Raw genomic sequence first — 27343 nt, 5'->3', positions numbered from 1 at the left:
TTAGTTTATTTCAAGTGTTCCTCTCATTGTCGCACTTATTGTCACATATGTTCCTCGCACTTCGTCGCACAAGTCCGGAGGTTCGTCGCATAGGGAGCGCCCGCTCGTCGCACGTCTGCCCTCCCGTCGCACCAAGGAGCGCCCGCCCGTCGCATGTCTGCCCGCTCGTCGCACCAAGGAGCGACCGTCTTGCCGTGCGCCCGTCGCTCGCCTGCCCGAGTTGCGAAGACCTTACATCCTCCTCCACCTGAAATTATTGTCGTCCTCGACAACATACCATCCCGGTAGCTCTCCACCAAGATCATCATCAACCATGATGTCAACTCCTCCACATAAGGCAAACATCCCTGCAACATATGTAGAATCCCATCTCCATCATGCTTCACCTTAATGACTAATTGTCACCAAGACAACCATACCAAGGTATACACCTCTACGGTATGTACTCCATCAGATATCATCTCGATCCATAAGCATTGACTCCTTTGTCACAATCTTCATTGTAACAACTCGTGTCAACCTCATCATGTGTCACCATGTGAACCTCTATCATGATACTCCAACAAAATGTCAACACATCTCTGTACACTTCGTGATCCCATGTCTGAACTAGTTGGGTAGCTAATCCAACCATCACGCTCAATTCATGAGAGTGAACATCCTCATGCCATCATCTGTTGTTCCTCAAACATCTGCCACATCCTTGACTCATCAAGAATCCATCTCTACAATCCATGCTCAGGTCCATGGAAACTCCATCCATCTGCAACATGCCATGATGCTTGATGCCAAGCCATCCCTGCACCATCAATCATATCTGCTCAAACATGTTTAAGGACTCACTGCTATGAGCAGCTAACAATGAGCCCCATCTTCTTTTTCCATCTAAGAAGATGTAGAGGAAGTAGAGCCTGAAGGCTCTCCCTCACTAATCAACTCAATCCATCTATCAGGATCCTCAACCTCCATCCTTTGTAGATAAGCCTCCCGGTCTTCCTTCTGGACATCCGGCCTCACATACACCTCCTCATCATCATCATCATCCTCCACCAGCTCTAGTCTTCTTGACAAATCCAAGATGCTATCTGAAAGTGATCTAATGACCAATGACTGCTCCACAAGCTTTGCGTCAATAGTGGACAATCGCTTGTTCACCTTCTCTTTATCCTCCATTTGCATCACTCCTAATTTACAATCAAGTTTTGTCACACCAATGGTTGGAACACCAATGGGTACATCTTCCCTTCCATCATAAATGCAGAGTTTCCTCAAATGTGGTACAACCATAGCCTCAAATTGTTTCATGAATTCCGTCCCTAATACAGCTTCATAGTCATCAATCCGCACTATAGTGAAGTCCACCTTCCCGGTCCATTCACCAAGTGTTGTGTCCACCTTCTCAGCTATACCAAGAATCCCCATAGGAGGAGAATTCACTGTCTTCATTTGTGCCTTTACCGGTACAAACTTCAGTCCAATTCTTCTCGCAGTATCTTCACTCATGAAGTCGTGAGAAGCCCCACTATCCACCATAGTGAGTATATCAGCACCTCCAACCTTCATCTGAACATACTCCAATCTGTTCCTTTCAGGATCTCTCCTAGAGACCACTTCCGTAGTAGCAGAAGTACCAAGTATCTGCATCATCCCCACAGAAGCTCCTTCATTCTTTCCATCAGATTGTGCAATAGCAGCCACCTTCGGTTTAGAAGGACAATTCTTCACCGTATGTGGACCAGCACAAATCCAACACTTCAAAGGTTTCTTCGTCTTCGAACTATCATCCGATTTCGAAGCATCTTCCTTCTTCTTCTCTTTCGGTTTCTCAAACTTCTTCTTCCTATCATCAGAAGTTTCATCATAATGTTCCACCAACCTGTCAACAGCAGCAAAAGCTTCTTCAAGTGTCCTAATCTTCTGCCTCTTCACTTCATTGCGTGCCCAAGGCTTCAACCCAATAATGAAGTTGAACACCTTGTCCCTCTCCGCCATGTCAGGAAGTTCCAGAGCTGCACTTGCAAACTCCCGCTGATATGCTTGTAGGCTTCCGGTTTGTTTTATGTACTTAATCTTCGTCCTTGCTTCCCATGTTTCATCCTGAGGACTGAAATGAGTCTGCAAAGCCTTCTTCATGTCATCCCACGAAGTAATGTCATCAGCACTACCATTGGCAATCTGATCTAACCTTCTTCGCCACCACATCTTAGCATCCTTTGTTAAGAACTGAGCAGCTACCTTGACCTTTGTCTCATCATCAGATAGACCCAACCGTTCCAAGTATTGCTCCATGTCCCATAGAAAGTTGCCAAGATTCTTTGCATTCCTTGTGCCATCATAAGATTCCGGTTCCTTGACTTTCATATGAGGTACTCCTCCACCTGAGTTGTGCCTCACTGCCTTCTTCAACACCGCTATCTCATCATTGGCTGTGTCAAGAGTTTTCCTCAAGTTCACGATCTCTGCAAGACCCTGATCCCTTGATTCCTCAACCTCTTTGACCCTCACTTCAAGTTGTGTACACATAAGATCAGTGTACTCATACTGTGCTCGGAGTTCATCATGTTGTACTCGGAGCTCTTCAAGCTCTTCCTTGGTCTTCAAGTTGGTCTCTTGCTCTTTAGCAAGCAAGTCCATCTTCTTATCCCAAGAAGTCTCCAAAGCCTCCATCTTTTCAATCACCTTTTCAATGAACCCAAGAGTAGTATCCTTCATCATATGACTAGACCCAGCCTGAGATTCAGTTGCCATCTCTAACAACTTCTTGCTCTTTTGCAATCTAGTTTCAACCATTCAACAGCTTCACTAAGTCGCCTGCAATCAGAACCAACCCTTGTTCCACTTCGTGTGAAATGGTTTCCTTCACCTGCAGTACCTCATCACGAGCAACCCTGCTCAACATCAACTATCAAATTTCCAAGTGTATACACACCTGCACTTCGTCACGAGCAAACCTTGCTCTGATACCAACTTCACTTCGGTGAAGTTGTGTAGCAGCTTCAATACCCGGATCAGCTGCTCTGATACCAACTGTCACGCCCCCAAGCCTACGGTGGTCTTTCAACCGTGCCGGCCAGGGGCAGCACCACCGAACACTTTCTTTTTAACAATACTCGTGCACATGGACTACGCCTAATTCACTTGTCCTTACTTAGTTTGTGTTTCACAACCAAGTAAAATGCATTTATCCTTTATACTTAATGAAGCCCATACTCATCCGTTATCCATATGCAATTAACCAAGAACATCAACAATTGCAACCAAGTATAAAGGGAGGGGCAACTCCCGAACAGTCTGCCCAACAATAATATATTATAACAGTTCTTCAATAATACATCATCAAGTATACTTGGCAAAACTCCAAGTCTATACTTAGAATAATTTACAATCAAGGCATAGACAGCCTTTACAATACATGTGCCAACTTCATACGGTAGGAGGGTGCTCACCCGAGACACCAAGAACTCCACCTCTAAGTTCTGCACAAAACCACCTCAAAACCGCACTCTTGTCAACCTACGACTGGCTCCGGTAAATCTGCGCACTTCCTCCTTGAGCGCATGAGTTATGCGCACTTATCTGCGCCCTTTTACCCCTGCTCAATGCGTAGAAGAGAGATGCTCTTCGTTTGATGGACGATGTCAAAATGAGCTCAAGTCCTTTGTATTTATACACATCTCTGCGTGTATTTGGAAGGGGGTGTCCAACCTTAAGGCCGACCCCATATCCCAACATACACACCCACATGTGCTTCTCCACACGTTGGCCTAGCTCCATCTAGCCATCACATATAAACAAGGATCCAACACTTAGTTTATTTCAAGTGTTCCTCTCATTGTCGCACTTATTGTCACATATGTTCGTCTCACTTCGTCGCACAAGTCTGGAGGTTCGTCGCATAGGGAGCGCCCGCCCGTCGCACGTCTGCCCGCTCGTCGCACCAAGGAGCGCCCGCCCGTCGCATGTCTGACCACTCGTCGCACCAAGGAGCGCCCATCGTGCCGCGCGCCCGTCGCTCGCCTGCACGAGTTGCGAAGACCTTACACTGGGAATCGAGGGCCCGCCCCCCGGCCACCCGTGGTGGTGCTGCCGAGGGCGGAGGGGCCTGCGCGCAGGCCGCTCTGCCCCCGGCAGCGCCACCACGGGCGCCCGGGGGTGGGCCCTCGATTCCCGCCCCCCGGCCGCCCGTGGTGGCCCTGCCGGGGGCGGAGGGCCTGCGCGCAGGCCCTCCGCCCCCGGCAGCGCCACCACGGGCGGCCGGGGGGTGCCAAATTTTTTTTTTTTTTTTTTAATTAATAAAAAAAAACATTTAATTTTTAAAATTTTAAATTAAAAAAAAAAAAAAAAACGATATTAATTTTTTAAAATTTTTAATTTTAAAAATTTTATTTAATTTTAAAAATTTTACTTTTTTTTTTAATTTTAAATTTTTAAAATTTTTAATTTAAAAAAAAAAAAAAAAAACCGATTTCATTTTTAAAATTTTTAATTTTTTTAATATTTTTTAAAATTTTAAAAAAAAAAATAAAATAAAATGGTTTTAAAAAAAAAACTATTCTTAATTATAACAAAAAAAAAGGTTTAAAAAAAAATAATTGTTAAAAAAAAAAAAAAAAAATCATTTTTTTTAAACATTGTTTAAACAAAAAAGTTTAATGAATTTTTTTTTTTTAAATATAAAATATATGTTTATTTTTTTTTAAATATAAAAGATCTGTTGGATAATTTTATTTTTAAATAAAAAATAGAAATAAAAATAAAATTTGTTTTTAATAATAAAAGAGATGGTTTAAAAAAAAAATTAATTTTGATTTTTTTTTTAACAAAATATCTATGTTTAATAAAAAATAATTACATTTTATTTTTTTTTTAATAAAAAATACACATTTTTTTTTTTTATAATTTGATTTTTTTTTGTTTTTTAATATTAATTTTATTAGTTTTTAATTTTTTTCATTAATTTCTATTTTTTTTTTTAAACTAGTTTGTTTTTAATTTTTTTTTCCCCGTTTTTTTCTAATGTTCTTTTTTTTAAATTCTCTATTTTTACTTACTATATATATATATATATTTAATTTTGTGTTTTTTTTTGTTTTCCAAATCCTTTTATGGTTTGTGAGATAATTTTTTTAACATTTTTTTTTAAATATTAATTTTACTATTTTTTAAATTTTTTTCATTAATTTTTTTTTTTTAATTAGTTTGTTTCTAATTTTTTTTCCTTAGTTTTTGCTCATGTTTTTTTTTTCCCTCAATTTTTATTGACTTATATATATCTATATTAATTTTGTTTTTTATTTCCAAATTGTTTTATGGTTTATAAGATATTTTTTTTAACATTTTTTATTTTTTTTATTTTTTATTTTTGTCTTTTTTTATATATAATTTTTTATTTGTTTTTTAGAGAGAATTATTTCATTTGGATTGAAAATTTAATTAATGATGTATAAATATGTAAAATATCGAAAATGAAAAATATTGACCTTCTTCTTTAAATATGCAAATCAATAAAAGCCTCACTACAAAAAAAATAAAAATAAAAATAAAAAAAAAAAACTATGAAGAGGAAGACCACTTCCAAAATTATCAAATTTACAAAATAATTATTTACATTTCATACATTAGAAAAGTTAAAGTCAAGAAAACAGGCTTTTTAAAAAAAGGGTCTGATGCAGAATAACCACTTTTTTAAATCAGCATGAAAATCACTACCATTCTAAAACGCAATGTACATAACAAGAATTTAAAAAAATTAAAGTGCCAAAAACAATGCTCTAAAAAAAACATGTGTGTTCTCATCACCCCTTTTCAAAATCGGGTCACTTTTTTGCTATCTCTACAAAACGGGTAACAGTATCAGTTCCCGTTTCAAAGTTTACATTGTTTTGAGGTTACGGAAGTGTTTATAGCAGTAATGACAGGCTTGGAAAATACTGGTGAGCAGTGGTTTAAAAATCAGAAACTAGAAAGGAAGCAATGGCAGCGTTTCGTCGTCGACAAGAAGATGAAGGTAGATTGGAAGGAAGGAATTCTACGCAGTGCCCTGCTGGGACAGTGGCGGGACCTCCTTTTCATCCTACAAAAATTCGTAACTTGTGAGGGAAGGTACTCCCTCACTTTTGTGTACCATTTTAGGATGTTGCAGCATTTCGAAGCCGCCTGGCACGTTCGGTGGAGGCTTAATTTCCTCCATATTTTGCTTAAGAGCTTGGAAAAAATGGCCAAGGGTGTGCGGGATGGACAGGTAGACCAGGCCGACAAGAAGCTATATCACCATGATCTGATAAAGATTTTGGTCTAGAAACAATTAGAAGTTAAAGGCATGACACGGGAGGTGCTGTTAAAATAGCCACATAAAAAGACAACTGCTAGAAAGGAGACAAAGGACCCTGCCAACACAAGCAAAGGTCCGAGTAAGAATGTAAAGGGGAGTCCTTCTTGCACCAGTGCAAAAAGGAAATGACCTAAAAAATCAATAGAAGAAAAGGCCCCATCTCCAAATAAGAAGATAGCTAGTGCACTTGTTGAAGAGACTCCTTCTACGCCACTAGTACAGGCACAGACCCCCAAAGAAGACAACCTGTCAGTCCTTGCAGATGTAGCAAAATTTGTAGAGGTCGAAGATGACACTCTGTTGGCTGATTTCATTAAAAGGCCCCAGAAAAAGAATGAAGAATTTGGTGTAGGCAAAGAACCACAGTCCCCACAGGACATTGAATCCCCTTCTGCACCAGTGCAAGAAGAAGAGACAGAAGAAGAAGAAGATTTGGTAACTCCTATTGCTCGGATAGTTGAACTAGATCTTCAAGTGCAAAACTTAGAACAGCTCATAGCTAAAGCGCAGGAGGATAAAGAACAAAGTGAAGAAGAATTAACTGCAGAATTCCAGAAAAAGAAAGGAGAAGTTAGAGTTTGGAAGTACCGAGTTGCGCAATGTTTCAAGTGACTTAAAAAGGTGAGAAAGAAACTAAAGAACATTAGAAAGAAGAATTCTGAAACATTGCAGGCTGATGTCAGTATGTTAGAGCAGGATTGAGTTGGAATGCTCAAAGTTTTGAAGGTTTTTTCAAAGGTAAAGAGTTGTGTGAGGACACACAATAACTTAGGGATGGGAGGATGTTAGCCCCCTAATTTGCTCTCTTTTTTCCATTTCCCCTTCCTAAATCATAACCATTTACCGTTGTTTTACCTCTTTTATACACCCTCATCTTGCATTAGTCCAAGCATGGTGACATATTTTGTATAAACTTTATTTTTCATACTTATAATTTAACTTAGCATTAATTAATCATTTATTACATGATTTCTTACTTTTAAGCACTCTTTGTAACTTATCGATATCTCCAATGTTTATTTGGTAGTTAGAGTACTTAACACGATTGCTGATCCTAGTGCAGGATTAGATTTTGCACCGTTTCTAGCACAAAAAATCCTTGCAGTAGATCTGAACCTCCTTGATCATTGCCTCGTTTTGAGCATCTTCAACCACGACAACAAGATCAATCCAAAGGCAGTCGAGATAGAATCTATGAAGGATGAAAGTTGGAGATTGGCTACGACCAGTTTTGCTAATAGTCTAATTTTGAAGGCCAAAAAACTAACTTCTGTGTTCGGTTATGTAATCAGTTGAATGATCTATTTTGGCCTTTGGCCAAAGATCTATATAATGTAGAATTTAAATAGGACTAAGGGGAATTTTTTGATAGTAGAAGAGAACAGAGACACATCTAGAGAGGCGGTAACAAGTTGCTGTATTCTGTTATCGCCCGAATCTGGGCTGGACAATGTATTAATGTATGTACTTGCCTCAGTGAATTAATAAAAGGGAGCTCTGCCTCATGTTTCACAAAATGCGTTTCTATATTTGAGCTGATGAATTGATTAAGGTACTGAGCAAAATTTTTATTTAAAGGGGAAACACGTTGGTTGGCTAGGGCAAAGCCAATGCAGCACGTTTACTCCATTTCCCGTTTTCTTGTAATTTGTGTTTACATTGTCAAGTGTGATTTAATTTTAAGCACATGCATTCTTGTCTGAGTGAAAGCGGATTCGTTGTGTGAAGTAGATAAATTCCCTTTCCTGCACTTGATTCCAGATTAGTTTTCCTTCGCCTAGTCCAAGCAGGAGAAATAACCCTGCACTAGTGCACGTTGGTGTGATATCTCATTTTCTGCAATTTTGTTTGGTTGGTTTTCCCCGCCTGGTCCAAGCAGGAGAAATGAATCTGCAGTAGTGCATGTTGGTGTGATGTAGCAAGCCTTCTTAGTCTACTTCATGCAATATTCTTTCTTTCATTAAATGCTCATGAGAGGATGAATGTATATTGATTGTTTCTTTATTCCTACACTCTGTTAAGATCAGAAACATTCCATTTTTATGTGTGCAATTTGATTTAACAGTATAATAGCACTTGCACTAATTAAACACTCATTTTAAGAATTAAATGCTAGGTGCAGGAAGCTTTGATCCATTGCAAGAACTAGTTTCTTGCCACAGGATCTAAGTGCTTTGAACCTGGAAAAGTTCAAGCCCTTGCAGGAAGTAAAAAGCATTTAGTAAAGACACCATTTATACCTTCTACATAAATCTTTGTTCCTGCACTAGTGCAAGTAGACTGCGATAGTACAGGACATATTAGTGCAAGAAGGAAATCTCTAAAGGAGCAGGTTTAAGGGCCCATCTGATGAGACTGCTTAGTGTCTCTACCAAAGAAAAACACACACTTAGTATTTAAACAATAATTAGCTAGAGTGATATCCCTTTATCTTTAATTCCCTCTTGCAAATGCATTCTTCCTTGTTCCAGTCTTAGATTATTTTGATGGTTCAAGTTGCCTTTTTCTCTTTTTAATTTGATTCTGCTATCTTTTCTTTAAAGAAAGTAGGGATTTATATTAGGAAGATCCATACCATCTCTGGCATTGCTTGTGCTTCATCTCTAAGTTTACGGATCCCCTGGCTTGACAAATTAAGTGTTGAGGAGTTTGTTTAAGTGTAATTCCTGCACTCAACAACTATGTCCTTAGCAATTTTGCCAATGAATGATTTTGTGAACCATTTTGTCAGCAACTCATCTGTAATCTCAAACTTGATGAGGTGACACTGACGTCTCCATTCGTGGATGCGATTGGAGATATGGGTCGTGGTGTCTTTCTTAAGTGACGTAAGTAGATAGGTGCCAGTTTCATAGTGAACTGGTAGTTGGAAATGAGTGAGGAAAGCCATAGCGAGAGAGTTGAAGTCACTGTAGGTACTTCGAGGCAATTCGATGTACCATTTTGTTGCATTCCCTGTGAGAGTTCTTTTGAAAAATTCAAAGACGGATGGAATCATCAACGTATGAATTGGAGGAGCACCAGATGTGATATGTCATCATGTGGGATTGTGGATCCTCCTTTGCTTTTCCCTCAAATTTGTGGCAACTGCTCGTAATATTCATTGGGACTAGAAGCCAATAAGGCGAATGAAAGATAGGATCATTGGTGAGCCTTAAAACATCCAACAGTTCCAACATGGCCAAGAAAGGAAACTGCATGTTAAAAGGCATGTGGTGCCTTTGAGTAGACCAAAACTGCAGAACCCATCCTTGTTGGTAAGGATTTTCCCCCATAGTGGAGGATTTTAACCATATAGAATATGATTTTTCCCCCCTGAAAGTTACCTTTCCGGTAGGGAGGATTTGGTCCTGGGTAGATTTGATACTATTCTGCCATAGGCCGCTGATGGGCATATGCATTAAAAGGATGTTGAACCTGTTGACCTTGGACATAAGGATTTTGAACCTGTTGCTATAGGGGTTAACCTTGACCTTGCAAAGGTTGACCTTGGCCTTGAATAGACTAACCTTGTGGCTACTATAAAGGTTAGCTTTGCTGCTACAAAGGCTGACCTTGTGGCTGCAAAGGTTTCCGCTGTTGCTGAAAAGGTTGGCATTGTGAGGACGAAGGTTGAGAGGTCTACTGCACAAACTGATTTTGTGGCTACAAAGGTTGTTGTGGCTATTGCAAAGGTTTCCCTTACAGTTGTAGCAGTTGTCCTTACTTTTGCAATGATTTCCCTTACTGCAGTAAAGGTTGCCCTTGTTGCTGCAAAGGTTTCCCTTGCGGTTGTAGCAGTTGTCCTTACTTTTGCAATGATTTCCCTTACTGCAGTAAAGGTTTCCCTTGCTGATGCAAAGGTTACCCTTGCTGCTGCAAGGGTTGCTGGATAGTTCCTGGCGTTATACTCGAAAGGTGTTGATAGTGCTTGAATTGAATCTAGCCATATCCACCAGGTATAGCGGGTTGACTAGACTGAACATAAGGTCCAGCTTGAGGAATGTAAGGCAGAGTAACCAAGGCTTGCGAACCATATGGAACATAAGCCAGTTGGAATGGAACCTAAGCCAAGCATGGCTATTGGTATTGGACATTACCCGACCCAGATGGACCAACAAGGTTAGGAATAGTGTCATGAAAAGGTTGATTGATTCCAACCATGTGAGTTTGTAATCCACTCACATTGGTTTGGTCTGACATAAGAGGAATATTTAGATCTTGTCCCCCAGGTGGTGGCATAGTCTATCCACTCACTGGAGGGGTAGAAGGACTTATCGAGACCTCACCTGAGAAATTAAGTTGGATTGAGTGAGTCGGTCGAAAAGACGAAGCAGGTTGAGATAGAATGGTATGTTTAACTAGCACTGAAGTGACTGCAGTTTGCATAATTGGTCGAGAGGCCGTGTTTGAGATGAACAGACCTGATGTGGGCATAGCATTGGAAGACTAGATGGTATTTTGATATAGTGATGAGGCACCAGGAGTGCTTGAATCCAACTGAGCTATAATGGTGTAGCCATGCGGAAACATAGGTTCACTAATCTGAGAATAGGCACTAGACAAGATGTTTCTTGTATAAGGAAATCCTTCTGGAGGGAAATCATATCACTGCTCATCATCTATGTGAGGAGTATGAGTAGAAAAAACTTTTGAATGACTTAGAGAGGAGACTGGAATTTCACCTTCTGACTCCATAGAAAACAACCGGCAACGAAGAGCTGAAGATGAACGAGGAGACAACTCCAAAGGAACACTAGGGTGATCATACAAACCGTAAGGATGCTGAGGAGGTATCACAAAAGGGTCTGGTAGATAAGAAACTAGTATTTGCAGACTTTCAAGAGTCTACAGACTCTTGGGATTCTGGATAGGATTATCAGAGGATTCCAAGCCAGATTCGTAAGGTGACCTAGTATCAAAGGTTGAGTACTCAGAACAATCCCAAGTTCAACACATTGATCCTCAAGCTACTATGAAAGTTTAGGGAAACTTTCTCTGGATGACATTCCAGATGGAGGAGAAGAAGGGGAATGAGGAAAACCTGATGGTTTAGCCACAATGACTTTGTCTCAAACAAAAAGTGAAGAGATATTAATTTCAAGGCTTCTTTAAAAATATATTAAGGATATACTTACAATGTGGTATAGAATAAAACTATCAGGAATGTGATGTGATAGGGGGAAAAAATTTAAGACGCTAAAAAAGACTGATGCCTTTTCATGTTTTAAGAGTCGAGAACAAGGCAAAGAAGACTCTAGTCACTTTCAGTTTGAATGAGCTTGAAAGGACAAGTGCTCGATGATATATTAAATTTGAAGAGTCAAAAAGACCACAATGACTACTTAGGATAATCTAAGCAAAAGGGATTACCAGCTAACCATGAATTGTAGAATACTTCATGGTGAACCGAAAATTATGAGCAGACAATCTCCCCGAATGTTTTGTTTGGTGTATCCCATTTACAAGACGGCAAAATCAGATTCCTATGGATAAAGGATTACAAACCTAGTGGGGTCTCCCTTTATATACGCAATGGTATGGGGAGTACAAGTCCATACTAGTGCTGTCTAATGCCCAAGCGAATGACAACTGCTAGGTTTAAAGACGATGGAACACGTCTCTAGCCTAGACCTCTAAATGTAAGAGTTTAGTTTCAAATGTGCCTTACGTTAATTGAATATGTTTTAAAATTTTATCTTGAAATTAAGTCTTAGTTTTTAGGTCTTATCGATGTCACCTGAAAAACTCTTATGTACAACTATATGAGACAAAACTCTTTCGATTCCATGAATGCTTACACTAATTGAGAGAAGAAAAAACAATCAATGCAACAAACATGCAACTGAAAGTAAGATGGCTCTTCATTACTTCACTTTTCAAAACAAAATAATGAAATTTTTTTCCACTTCCTACTCTTCCTATGAGATTGCACTTCAACTAGTCCTTTTAACAGTAAAAGAAGTTCATTTCATTTCAACTGCTCATGATGATGTAATTCTAGATTTCAATGCTGCTACTTAATGCAACATATCAATTAAACAAACTAGAATGATGCAGTTTCTTTAATGGAACGTTAGAATGAATCTTTCACATAAACATTTCAATGAAAATTTTCAAACAATAAAACATCAATCATATGCAAGACACAATAAAAATAACTCCTTTCAAACCAAATATGCAAATATTCAATCGAAACAAATGGAGCAATGGCATCTATGCTAAAAAGAGAGGCATTCAAAAAGAGAAGAGAAAATGTAACTTTTTCACTTGTTCAATTGTGTTATGCTCCTATGCCAATAGGTGTCATATTTCATGATTGACTTGATTAGCTCTGCAATATGTACATACCTTTTCTTGTTGTAAAGGTTTTCCATATTTTCAAAAAATAAAAAAATGTAAAAAAAAAAATGTAAAGAGGGTATACCCTAAAAGAAAAATCAAAGGGTGAAAAGATAAATGGTCAAAAGAAAAAACGAAAAGAAATGAACCCCAAATAAAAAGACCAGGAAAGGTGCAAGTCCAAATGCCACTACTATGTCATTTTTCTATAAATAAAGCATCATGTACAACTTGTTGAACTTTTTACCGCAATTGATGAATGGCCAAATAGCTTAACCTTGGCCAGTTCATGTCTAAATTTCCTGTTTTAGAGATAGAGAATAAAAATCTGTCCAAACTGTTTAAACTTGGCAGATAAGTAGATAGGTAGAGAATCAAAGGAGCTCAAATGTTTAAAATGATCCCTTGGATGTAATAAGTGCAGATTTAGATAGGCTTATCATGTAAAGAAAAGAAAAGCTGAAAAGGGTTTTCTAGTCCAAGTGCACCCAAAGAAAAAGAAGAAAAAATGATAGGTACAGTAGGCTGGGTAGTCATGTTTTTTGGTGTTGCAGAAATATACTTGTGATTGATTTTGTCTCTCAAGATGTTCACCTTACTGTTATTACAAGTACCATGGCAGATGTTTGGATACAGCTCAAGCAAAACATGACTAACTCCCCTTCATCCCTTTCCCAAATCATCTATTAATTTCCCAAAGGTATTAAGATCTACTTAATATCCTTAAAAAGACACTCATTCCCTTTTTTCATCAGATACTTGAGTAAAACTCCATTTTTACTTAGGGAAATGGCCTCATTTCTTGTATAAATCCATGTTTTTCCCCTTTTGCCTAAGTTTTGTAACATTATGCTTAGCGCGCATTTACTTTCAAAAAGTTTCATATTAACAAGTTAACATTTATTATATTAAATCCCTTGTAAATAGACCCCTTCCCGTATTATGTATGTATAATACAATCCTCAAATGTTAAATATCTTGCACGGTTTACTATAACCATAGCACTGTTTTTGTCTGGGATTAATAAGCTCAACTGGAACTTATTATGAACCCTTTCCGCTACAAATAAAGGAATAATTAACCTTCCGGGTTAATTATAGCCAAAACCTGACAACCAATGGTATTGTGCCCAAAAAAATTAAAACCATTATACATTATATTGGACTCTTGCTCATTAGCCCCCCTTCACCTCCATTGACCGCCAACTGCCAGATCAACGGCCCCATATCCAACGGCTGAGATCTATATCGCTAGCCCTCCATCGCTGAAAGTTAACACCCGGGAGATTGACAGTATCGCCGCCGTACCAGGACACGTGTCACATTCCCGCGCTGCTCGTGACCCCCCCGTCTGAAACCACTTAAGCCCATAAGCGGTGTGGGGTAAACTGCTTACCACCCCCCCACTAAATGACAAGATGTCCCGTCATGCTGACGTTATCCGCTCAATAAATGCCAAAAAATACCCGCCAAATCAATTTTTGCTAAATAAATGATAAAATGTCATTTTCACCCCGATTCTCTACAAATTGTGCTCCATGCAAAATACGTCCAGTTGATTGTTCGAGCAGTTAGCCCGTCAACCGGCCAAGAAACTCCAGCATCATGCTCTGCGGTCCACCATTTGACCTGCAAATACGCAGTTTTACCTCCGCAATCCAGGTATTTATCTGTTTTTACCCTGCAAACCTGCAATTTCGCTTTTCCACTGAAAATTCTACCTGAGAAAACCAAATTTGAGTTGAAAACAGTCTGTTTAGTCCATAAAAGACTCCTAAACTTGCTGTTTAGTCCAATTCTCCACAGAAAGCCCAAATTCCAGTTTGAATACACAAGAACCAAACATGGAATCCCCCGCAGCTCTGAACATCGCACCCATCAATGCTCCCCATAAATACTTAAATTATCTACCCTTGGACAATAGATATTTCCAAATAAAAGACCTATCTGGTGACAGGAATCATCTTCAGACCTTCTGCCAAATTAGGGATAGTTATCTAAGCAACACTAACATTTTTTGACTGTGGGATTCAAACCTTCCCATGTACTTCCTTCCCTTAGTCCATGTTTTCCCAGACATCATTCACCAATGTTGTGCTAGCTATGACCCTGTCCACAGAGCAGTTATGTCACCTACCCAAACTGTCCTTTTTTCCATAACTGCTGAATCCATCAATCAGATGATACATTTCCATTCCACTGAGCCCCTTGCTCATCTTTCCATGGGATTTTTGCTTGAAAAAATTCTCAATTGCCTAACTCAGAGATAACCCATATTGCTCAGATGTTGATGAAACCAAACTGCCAGCCCCAAAACCCACCTCCCTGTTTACATGCCTGGTTCACTGAGACTGGAAAACTCATTCTTGACATGATATCCTTGATCTTGAGATTTAAGTCCAGTGAATATGTGGATGATATCACCCTAGTTCTATTATCTATCTTTACTCCAAGACAGCCCCCTGCTGTCAAGTATTACTATGCCACTTTTATTGCCAACAAAATCCATGACCAATTCCTGAATTTGGATAGAGAAGGAGTTTTCAAATACACTTCTTATATATACCATCTATTATTGTATTATCAGCCAGACAACTTTCCATTTCCCATCAGGAAATTAGACTCAAAAGGAAATCGGAGGTCTGTGATCTTTTGGAGCTCAGTCTTCCATAACTGTGACTCCCCTTATACCTATAGTGAATTCATTGACTTATTTGTGCACCTAGCCTCCACTCTATTGATATGAGCTCCTCCTCCTAGGATCACTAGTGATATGAAGAAGATTTTGCAGTTTTCTAAACAGTACAGAATAGATGACTGGTACCTCTACCATAATCACACAGAAATCAGAATGTATGGAAGTGAACTTTTCCCTTTCAAGTTTCCTAGATATGTGCCCATGAGGTTATTTGCATTAGAATATTTTAGGCAGATCATCTATGCAGACTTAACCCACTTCTGTAATGTAAAGAAGAAGGCTCAGCTGATAATCAAAAACCAGTTAGGCCCTTATGTCATCAATTCTAGGGATGCGTGGGAAGATGCTGAAAAGATCTTAGAAGACCACCTTAGATTGAAGAAGAGTTTTCAGTGGGTGCCATATGACCCATGTAGTTTCATAAGTGACAGAAGGGTAAGAAACAGGCTATCAGTGTATGTACATCATAGGATCCCAGAAATTGAATAGTATGCAAATCAGGAAGAATGGGTAGAAGGGACATTAATAGAGAAATCAGTGAACAAGAAAAGATGGAAAAATGTATGAAATATCTTGAAAAAACCCTTGACCTAGACTCTTTTGGACAAGTATCTTTCAAGCTGCCTCAACAATCAGGAGTTGGAACATCCTCTGCTTGAACTTCTCAATGGCCTGCACAAAAAACCAGCACATCAGTCACTGGGACTTCAAAGGGTAAAGAGGTGGATACCACAGAGTATCCTATAATGACAGATCAACCAACAATGTCAGAAGAACAGAATCAGTGGAAAATTCCTCCAGCCCAAACTAAAGCACCAGAAATTCCAGCATTACAAACTCCTCTAAACGAGGAAAGAAGCAAGAGGAGAGACAGAAAAGAGGCCACACCTATCAGTGGACCTGCTGAACAACCAGGAGAAAAGAGACAAAGATCGAATCCTTTGTTAGAGGAGGAAATTATTGAAGAAACGATAGACAGTCTAATAGGTGAGAGGGTAGTCAGCCAGCAGACTTCCCCAGTGATAGAAACATCAACTAGCTCCCATAGGCAGGAGCTAGAAAGGCAGCACAGTGTAGAGGTGTCGTCCACCAAGCCACGAAGCAAACAGGCCTCAGACATTAAGAAAACTTTCACAGAGATAAAGGCCAGGAATGATCCCGTGAGAATTGAGATCTATAATCAATACTTGAAAATGGCCCCCTCAATCCAACAAAGATTGATGTCTGCCTATGACATTAAAGAAGGCAAAATGTTAATGAGTTATTTTAAGTCAAAGGTACAGCAACCCTAGTCGGCAGTAGATTACATCAGAACAAACTTGGAGGTCCTAGCCAAAGACATTCATCCACTAGACCAAATTGAACTTCAAAAATAGACTGGGGAAATGGTTTATTCCACACTAACTGGCAAAGTAATGCCCACCAGTTACAAAGTTCCTTAGAAAACACAACAACTCAGTTGCATTGGGAGAAAGCCTCTTCTTTGGCCAAGGATAACATAATCAAATCCTTAGAAGAGATTATCATGGAACTGGGACATGACCCCAAAGATACTAAAGGCATAAAAGCACTAATCAAGAAGAAGGAAGAGGACATTGCTGCCCTGAGGAAATAGCTGAAGCTACCTCCTTCAAGGCACCCTTAGACTATAGAAATCATAGAGCAGAAATCAGAGGAAGACATGATGGACCTGCTCATGAAAATTAATGAAAGATTAATTGATACAGAGCGGGAACTTGAAAAAGCATTAAAGGAGAAGCAGGGAGGGTCAACCTCCCAGCCACCTAAGGTAATCCCTACAGTCACAATTGTAGTCCCCTCAACAATTGGATCAGCATTGGCTCCTAATATCCCAGCATCCACAACAGATGTAATTACAGGTATAGAAACAACAACAACAGTACTAATATGAGCACAGAAGAATTGATAAAGGCCATGGAAGAAATGAGACTCCAAGTCTCAGAATTGAAATGAGTAAAAGAGCAATTAGCAAAAGTAGAAAAGAGTTATGATAAATAAAAAATAAGTGTGGTAGAGAAAATAAGAGAGTTTAAAGCATTAGAGAATAAAGTGAGAACATTAGAGAAGGATCTCACTATGGATAAGCCTCTCGCAGAAATCAAAGGAATTATTTGGACCAACATCAATCAATCCCTAAGTAATGTTTGGCCATCTATCCAAATTATTTATGAGCATATTGACTTAGTGAATGCAGTACATGGAGAAATTCAAAATCAAGAGCTTTATTAGGACAAATGTCTGATCAAGCCAACCGGCTCATACATTTTTTGAATAACAGAAATAGGGAACAACTGGAACAACTCAGAATCCCAGACAGGATAGGCACCATTTTGGAAATCAAAAGAGTTCTAACCAAGAGAACTTTAATGCAGAATTTGGAAAGAAGATGCCAGGATATGCAAGTAGAAATTAATTCTTTCATGGAAAAGTTTACAGTATTGCAGGATAAAGGGCTACCAAGTCTTTTAGGAAATAATGATCAATTAATGAAGCACATAGATTATGTACACAAATTGAGTAAATATGCTTGAGATCAAGTTAGTTCATCAAAAAGTGCTTCAGGAGTAAAAGCACTCCCCACAGGCCAAATTCTCTATGATAACTTAGAGAACTCGTTTTATATTGAGCATGAGGTAAAACATCTGTTTCAGCTCCAGCCTAATTTTTTCAGATATACAGAAGCTGATGAAACCCTGAGGAAACTTCAGAAGCATAAATTTCCAGAGCAACAATGGTGGGAAGACATGTTGGGGATTTTGTAAATTTCTCTTGGGTAAAACATAAATTTCGGGTTATTTTTCCACGATAAGTTAAACAGAGATAAACGAGATTCAAACAGGTCAAAGTGTATTGAAACATGATTGAAGAATATCCGACAAAGACAGAGCAGCCAGCATAGAGTATCAGTGGAAGACAGCTGTAAAACAACTCACAGAGCCTGCATCCAGCACATCTGACAAAGACAGAGCAGCCAACACGGCATCAATTTATCTTTGCCCTGTTTTCGAAACTGTTTGTCTCTATCTTTTGTAAAAAAAGAAAAAAAGAAGAAAAAGGGTTAGTCATCACTAGATATTATCTCCATCAGATACTTTGTAAGATATTTTGTATAAATACCCCCCAAACGAAGTATTTGCGATTGGTGGGTATTCATAGATTTTGGCTGTAATACTGAAACTTTTGGAATAAAAGCTGTTGGAACCATTTGTTGTCTGGCCTACTGGATGAGGAATTGATGCAAAAGGCTTGTCACAGAATTATTGAATCAAACTTTGGATTAATAAGTCCCCTTTATCTCATGTTTTACAGTTTTCTCGTTTGCTATATCATCTGTGTTCCATAATCTGAATGGTAAAGAAAAGGATTAATTCAGAATTTGCTTAAACTACACTCTGTCTTCAGTCTTTATTATTCTCTATGTTTTCTTCAGAATTAATATAAGTTGTGAATTCTTAGTTGCTCCTACTTCTTGATTCTTTCATGTTGTCTATTTGCTAAGGAATTCTTAACTTCTCCTTAACAGTAAACATCCATTTTCCCTCTTTTAATATGTTGAAGGATTCTTAACTGCCCTTCACCCATTTGAGTTCATTCCATTTGATTCTAGCCTATATTTGTTCCAAGTTTGACTACCTTGCTTTGTGATACCATCCTCCATTAAGAAACCAAATCCATAAAGCCATCCATCTTTGAATTCCATCATGCCCAATGGATTGAACTATTCAGCTAGCCTCAGTGTTCTATTGAATTCCATCATCCAAACCTAAAACAAAACCCTTGAACTTCATAACTAGCCTAACACATTTCAAAACAAAGCCAAATCATAAAGAGAGAGCCCTCTCTGGATACAAATTGGCTAGATTTTGTATCTAAAATATTGGTCTGTGGTTACCTCGGCCGTATTCCCTTTCTTACAACTTTGGGGAACAACCTGAGTGATAACATCATTGGCGACTCCACTGGGGAATTGAATAATTTGTTTGTTGCTGCTATCTGTTTTGAACAGTTGTTTCAAATTCTTGATCAGTTCCTTTTTACAAAAGTATTTAGGAAAGTTTAAAGTTCCAATATCTAAAAATTCCTAGAAGATACTGTCAAAGTTGTATGGTTAAATCATTCCAAGAAAAAACCAAAAATACAACCTAGAAACTAGCTCCAAAGAAGATCCGTTACACTAGATCAAATCCGGATCCTAAACCCACACCTGTCTTTGAAAATCCTAATCTAATTCCTAGGATCCTTAGACGCCAGGAGAGCCAAGAACATTCTGCTAGTTCACACCTTGACAAACATTTGTAGAACCCTATCCAATCTGAGCTTACCTCTGGGAAAACACCAAACCTTTCTGTCATTGCTGCAGCTTCTTCAAGTTCCCCATCAGCACCTCAAACTATCCTTCCCACTCCTCCATCTACAACATACATTTCCACTGTTGTCCCCACCCTTCCAGTTATCACTCGTATATCTGCAAACATGGCCAACCGGTATGCTCCCCTGCAATTACATGCAAATCCAAGGGATATGCCCCAAGAATATCAAACTAAAATCACCTATTTTGATGGCACTGGAACTTACACAGCTCAACAATATACCAAGAAAATGACAGAGTATTTTGAAAATTATGAGATTGATGACGATGATGTCAGAATGAAAGTATTTGTGCAAAGTTTAACTGGAGATGTCACAACATGGTTTAGAGCCCTCCCTACAAACAGTATAAATGACCCTCAAGCTCTTTATCAGACCTTCTTGAACAGATGGAAAAGAAGAAAGATCCTCTCCACATTTTATCAAAATATGAAGGCTTAAAGAGAGGTACCCAAGAAACTGTCCAATATTATTGTACCAGATTCAATAATGTTTACAATGCCATTCCTCAAAATCTCAGATCTCCTCCAGATTTGGCCTTGATCAAATTCCCTGATGCATTCGATTCTGATATGGCATACCAACTTAGGGAAAGAGCTCCTCAAGACTTAGATGAGATGCAGAGTATAGCTGTCAGCGTTGAGGCCAACCTGAATTCTAAACGAGCTCGAGCCAGAGCTAAAAGGGGGATACCTATCAAAGAAGAACCTTCTGCCTTTGAATAAAAATTAGATGCTATTATTAAAGGAATGGATAGACTTAGTGATAGAGTAGAAACAATTGAGAGGAAATCCCCTTGGGATGGTCAACCGAGTAACACTGGGAGAAATCCAAATTTCAGAAAAAACCAAAACTGTAATTCTGGAAAGACTGGGCCCGACCAAAACATTAGACCCCCATTCCAGGAAAATTATGCTGAAGCCTCAACTTCTGATGAACCAACAGAGGACACTCAAATTAACTTAATGGGCCTTAATAATGAACAACAAGTTTTCTTGACTCAAGAAGACCAAGAAGCTCACACTCTTAAACAATTCCAAACTCAGCCAGGTGAGTCATTTGATTTTAGGGAGGGATATGATACAACCATTTATGAAGTTCACAAGCAATACAATCTGAGAAGTAGAAGAATAGATGTCCCTGAGGCCAATAAACAGAAAGATACCAAGCAACCTAACAAAGCTAAGATCAATAACACACCTGTATAGACCCTTCCTAGAATAGCACCCAACCCAAATAATCCAATAGTTGAAGATGTATCAGACAATCAACGACCTAGAAAACAACCTTCCACTTCCACACCTTCCAAAGGAAATTTGGAAGAACCTCCAGAAATTGACTTGGAAGTAACTTCAGCCAGTAACACCACTCCTGAAAAAGAGAAAAGCACTGAAAATACAACAGAAAAAGACAATCTCACTGTCCCAAATACAAAAATTCAAACTGAAAAACCTTTCAATCTTGAGACTAAAATAGGCAAATTAAATATAGCCATTCCATTGATAGAATTGGCTAAACATGATGTCTACAGAGGTTAAATTAGCAGATCACTTCAAATCTTGGTGAACAAAGATTCAGTGAATCTCTTTGATGACTAGCCTGAATTAATTTTTCGCCCTGAGGTAAACGGAAAATAAATAGATGGAGGGGTCCCTCCTTTCTACGTAAGTCTGAACATACATGATAAAATACTTCATAATCCCATGTTTGATTCTGGTGCTTCTTATAATTTAATGCCTAAATCTGTAATGGAGAAGTTGGACCTAGATATTACCAGGCCATACAAAGATTTATTTTCTTTTGACTCAAGCCAGGTTAGATGTCTAGGATTAATCAAAGATTTATGTGTATCATTAGTTCAATACCCCGCCAAGACCATTTTAATGGACATAGTGGTAGCTGATATTCCACCAAAATATGGCATGTTGTTGTCTAGATCTTGGGGTGCAACGCTCCAAGGATCTTTACAGTTGGACATGTCCTATGCTACTGTTTCAGTATTTGGTCAACCAAAGAGATTATACAGAGAAACTTTAATGAAATATGTGGTAAGTAGTCAGGAGAAACCCCAAATTTTTCCCATCTACTCCATGAACTTTGACATGGACTCCTTCATTCTATACAATGTTGAAGTTAATCCTCCAATTGATGTCAAGGTGTTAGCACTTGAACAAGAAGAATTCATAAACGAAAAGTCTAGTGTTCAAATTCATGAAATTTCTGGGAACAATGATATATCAGACACTAAAGAGAAACCAGATGAAACTAAAAAACCAGATTCCCCTAGTAAACAAATTTCTGAGACTCCTTATACTAACTATGAACATGAGATTCTCTGGTACTTAGAATTTGATGGTTCAGTTCATAAATTAGGGGAAGGAGCAGGGATTTGGGTATACAATTTAGAAAATGATCATGCTGAAGGGCATGCTTACAGATTAAACTTTAGATGCACCAATAATATGGCTGAATATGAAGACCTGTTGCTAGGACTTAAATTGATCAAGAGTTTAGGGGCAATCAGGGTATCAATTTTGGGAGACTCTAATTGAGTCATTCAACAGAAAAAAGGGAGATTCCTCACAAATAATCCAAGATTAAGATCTTACAGAGGAGCAGCGATTGAGATCCTCAATACATTTCTGGAAACACAGCTTGCCAAAATTCCAAGAAAACATAATTTGCATGCACACAGTTTGGCAACATTTGCCAGCACTTGTAAATTGCTGTTTGAACCCAATCATCAGTTTACAGCTGAGATTAGACACAAGCCAGCCATATCTGACAATTTAAAGAATTGGCAAGTGTTTGACAATGATATGCAGATTAACAATTCCTTGACCCTAAAGAAGAGTTTTCTAGCACTAATATAGACACGGACACTATTAGTGAGGTTGATCAAATAGATAAAATTGAAACAGACATTTCAGCAGAAAGTGCAACTCAAATACTTCACCCAACGAAATTTACCAAGAAAAAGTTGCAAGATCTTAAAGAAGTAGACATCGATGAGATTATCGGAGGAGAATCTGAAGTTATTAATTTAAAAGATAATTATTTGCCCACAGGATTAACTCCTTTGGAAGATTTCTTTGATTCTAATGATATCCTAAAGAAACCCAAGATGCAACCTCTAAACGCAGATATTGATCACTGTAACATAGGAACTGAAGAAAATCTGAAAATGATAAAATTATCCAAAACTTTACTCCCTGAGAAAAAACTTAAATATGTTGAACTTATCAAAGAATTCCAGGATGTTTTTTCCTGGAGCCATGAAGATCTGAAATCTTATAACACCTCTGTAATTCAACATACCATACCCCTTAAGGAAAATCAAAAACCATTCAAGCAAAATCTCAGAAGAGTTAACCATGTACTACTCCCCTTAATTGAAAAAGAAATCAAAAGAATGTATGAAGCAGGGATAATTGCTCCTATTAGGTTTTCAGAGTGGGTGTCTAATTTAGTGCCCACTAGGAAAAAAACAGGAGAAATCAGATTGTGTGTCGATTTAAGGAATATAAATAAGGTTTCTTTAAAATACTACTACCCGTTACCTAATATGGACCACATTTTACAAAGGGTAGTAGGTCCTTCTAGGATTTCACTTTTGGATGGGTTTTCAGGATTTAACCAGATTCTAGTCCATCCTGATGACCAGGAAAAGATTGCTTTTACAACACCATGGGGAACTTTCAAATATGTTAAAATTCCATTTGGACTAAAGAATGCAAGGGAAACTTTCCAACGAGCAATGGATATAGCTTTTGCAAAATAAATTCATGATTTTCTTGTCATATATCTAGATGATCTTACTGTGTTTTCTAAATCAGATCAACAACATTTAGATCATTTGAGACAAGTGTTTTTAAAATGCATAAAGTATGGTATTTTATTAAATCCTAAGAAGTTGTTATTCGGTCTAGAGGAATTCAAACTGTTAGGCCATATAATCTCCCAAGATGGCATCAAAATTGATCCTGATAGAATAGAGGCCATTCTACAAATACCCCACCCCAGAAATGTCAAAGAACTTCAAGCTTTCCTATGAAAGATTAACTTTTTAAGAAGATTCATACCTAATTTGGCTGAATTAATTAGATTGCTGAACAATATGTTGAAAAAAGATTCCAAGGTTAAATGGACATTAGAAGCTAAACAAGCATTTGAAGAAATTAAAATGGCCTTGACCAGAACACCGGTCCTTACAAGCCCAAAGTTTGATAGAGATTTCATAATATTTTCATTTGCATCAGAACACACCATTGCTACTGTTTTACTACAAAAAGATGATCAAGGATGTGAAACATCCATAGCCTTTTAGTAAAGCACTTAGAGATGCACTGCTAAAATACCTAATCATGGAAAAACAGGCTTATGCACTTGTGAAAGCTATTAAAGACTTCAGAGTCTACATATTATACTCCCATATAATAGCCTATGTAACAAATGTTGTTGTCAAAGATATCCTGACCCAAGAGGGGATTGAAGGCAAGATAGGTAAATGGATTGCTACTATATTAGAGTATGATATTGAAATAAAACTTACAAAGCTTATAAGAGGACAGGGATTGGCTAAACTCATGACTGAAACCAATTGCCAAGCCCTGGATATTAATGAACTGGATAATGAACAGGAGATGGCGACTCCACAAATCAGCCAGGCCTTCCTAGAATCACCTTGGTATGCTGATATTATTAAACTTGCAGGCTCCTCCAGGGTTATCCAGAACAAAGAAAAGGTTTTTAAAAATGAAAGCTTCAAAATTTTGTATTTTAGATGGTGCTCTTTTTTGGAAAAATCATGAAGGTATTCCATTAAATTGTTTAATAAAAGATGAAGCTGACAAGGTACTCAAAGGGTTTCATGTAGGGGACTGTGGTGGACATCTTTACTGGAAATCAATTGCAGACAAAATCATAAGGGCTAGATTTCACAGGCCAACCTTGTTTGCTGATGTCAAGAAGTTTGTCACTGCTTGCCATAAATGTCAAATTTTTGAAGGCAAGAGGAATATTCTACCTCTATCCCTTAGACCAATTTCCACTGAAAGACCATTTCAGCAATGGGGTTTGGAATTCATTGGGGAAATCCATCCTCCCTCTTCTGCCCGACATAAATGGATCCTCATTGCCACAGATTATTTCACTAAATGGATAGAAGCCATTCCTTCCAGACAAGCCAATGATATAGTGATTATAGAATTCCTACAAACCAACATACTGTCCTGATTTGGCTGTCCTGAAAATATCATAACTGACAATGCTGCTGCTTTCAAGTCCAAGAAAATGATAAATTTATGTAACAAGTACCACATCACCTTAGGCCATTCCACAACCTATTACCTTCAAGGTAATGGTCTAGCTAAGTCCTCCAATAAAAGCCCGATTAATATTATTAAGAAAATGTTGGAAGAAAACAAGAAAAACTAGCACAAGAAACTTACCAGTGCACTATGGGTAGATAGATTAATACTAATAGATCCATTGGAACTAGTCCTTATGAACTAGTCTATGGTATGGAGGCTATATTTCTTGCATCCTTAGGAGTCCTTGTAATGAAATTACTGCAAGAAACTCAGGTGCAACCTAATGACATTCAAAGAAGAATAAATCAGACCATCCATTTGTAGTAGACCAGAGAAGAGGTATACCAAAGATCCCAAGTGTTATAAGAAAAACTCAAGAAAATATTTGATAAGAGGACCAAAGCAGAAGATTTTTACCTAGGGGACAAAGTTTTAAAATGGGATTCCAGGAGAGAAGACAAAGGAAAACATTGGAAGTTTGACTTCCTATGGAAGGGACCTTTTATTATCTAGGCCTCACAGGGGAACAATACTTACTTTTTGAAGAACCTGGATGGTTCAGAAACAGAAGAAGGGCCAATTAATGGTCGAATGCTGAAACACTACTTTGATCCAACATCTGGATAAAGGTGAAGCCTGAAAAGAAGGCCCTGAGCCTCATAAGTCTAACTGTCATATATAAAATAAAGAAACCATCAGAAGGAGATTTCATAGCACAGTCAAAGTTATGGAGAAGGCCATCTGACCTGCTGTCCTTGACTTTCCACTAGGGAAAGGCATCCCCAAGTGGAGCCAGTGTTATCCTCCTATACCAATAGGTATCATATTTCACGATTGACTTGATTAGCTCTGCAATATGTACATACCTTTTCTTGTTGCAAAGGTTTTCCATATTTTCAAAAAATCAAAAAATGTAATAAAAATGTAAAGAGGGTATACCCTAAAAGAAAAATCAAAGGGTGAAAATATGAATGGTCAAAAGAAAAAATGAAAAGAAATGAACCCCAAATAAAGAGACCAAGAAAGTGTGCAAGTCCAAATGCCACTACTATGTCATTTTTCTATAAATAAAGCATCATGTACAGCTTGTTGAACTTTTTACCGCAATTGATGAATGGCCAAATAGCTTAACCTTGGCCAGTTCATGTTTGAATTTCCTGTTTTGGAGATATAGAATAAAAATCTATCCAAACTGTTTAAACTTGGCAGATAAGTAGATAGGTAGAGAAGCAAAGGAGCTCAACTGTTTAAACTGAACCCTTGGATGTAATAAGTGCAGATTTAGATAGGCTTATCATGTAAAGAAAAGAAAAGCTGAAAAGGGTTTTCTAGTCCAAGGGCACCCAAAGAAAAAGAAGAAAAAATGATAGGTACAATAGGCTGGGTAGTCATGTTTTTTGGTGTTGCAGAAATATACTTGTGATTGATTTTGTCTCTCGAGATGCTCACCTTACTGTTATTACAAGTACCATGGAAAATGTTTGGATACAGCTCAAGCAAAACATGACTAACTCCTCTTCATCCCTTTCTCAAATCATCTACTAATTTCCCAAAGGTATTAAGATCTTCTTAATATCCTTAAAAAGATACTCATTCCCTTTTTTCATCAGATACCTAAGTAAAACTCCATTTTTACTTAGGGAAATGGCCTCATTTCTTGTATAAATCCCCGTTTTTCCCCTTTTGCCTAAGTTTTGTAACATTATGCTTAGCACGCATTTACTTTCAAAAAGTTTCATATTAAAAAATTAACATTTATTATATTAAATCCCTTGTAAATAGACCCCTTCCCATATTATGTATGTATAATATAATCCTCAAATGTTAAATATCCCGCCCGGTTTACTATAACCATAGCACTATTTTGTCTGGGATTAATAAGCTCAATTGGAACTTATTATGAACCCTTTCCGCTGCAAATAAAGGAATTATTAACCTTTCGGGTTAATTATAGCCAAAACCAGACAACCAATGATATTGCGCCCAAAAACATTAAAACCATTATACATTATATTGGACTCCCGTGCATTAACCCCCCTTCACCTCCATTGACTGCCAAGCGTCAAATCAACGACCCCATATCCAGTGGTCGAGATATATATCATTAGCCCTCCATCGCTGAAAGTTAATGCCCGGGAGATTGGCGGTATCGCCGCCGTATCGGGACACGTGTCACACTCCCGCACTGCTCGCGGCCCCCTGTCCGAAACCACTTAAGCCCATAATCGGTGCGGGTTAAACCACTTACCACTCGCCGGCTAAACGACAAGATTTCCCGTCATGCTGACGTTGT

Source organism: Pinus tabuliformis, chromosome 3_2 (genome assembly GCF_031772625.1).
Source record: "Pinus tabuliformis cultivar Carrire ecotype Pingquan chromosome 3_2, CPIR1, whole genome shotgun sequence".
Lineage (NCBI taxonomy): Eukaryota > Viridiplantae > Streptophyta > Pinopsida > Pinales > Pinaceae > Pinus > Pinus tabuliformis.
Note: the sequence above shows the minus strand (reverse complement) of the source record.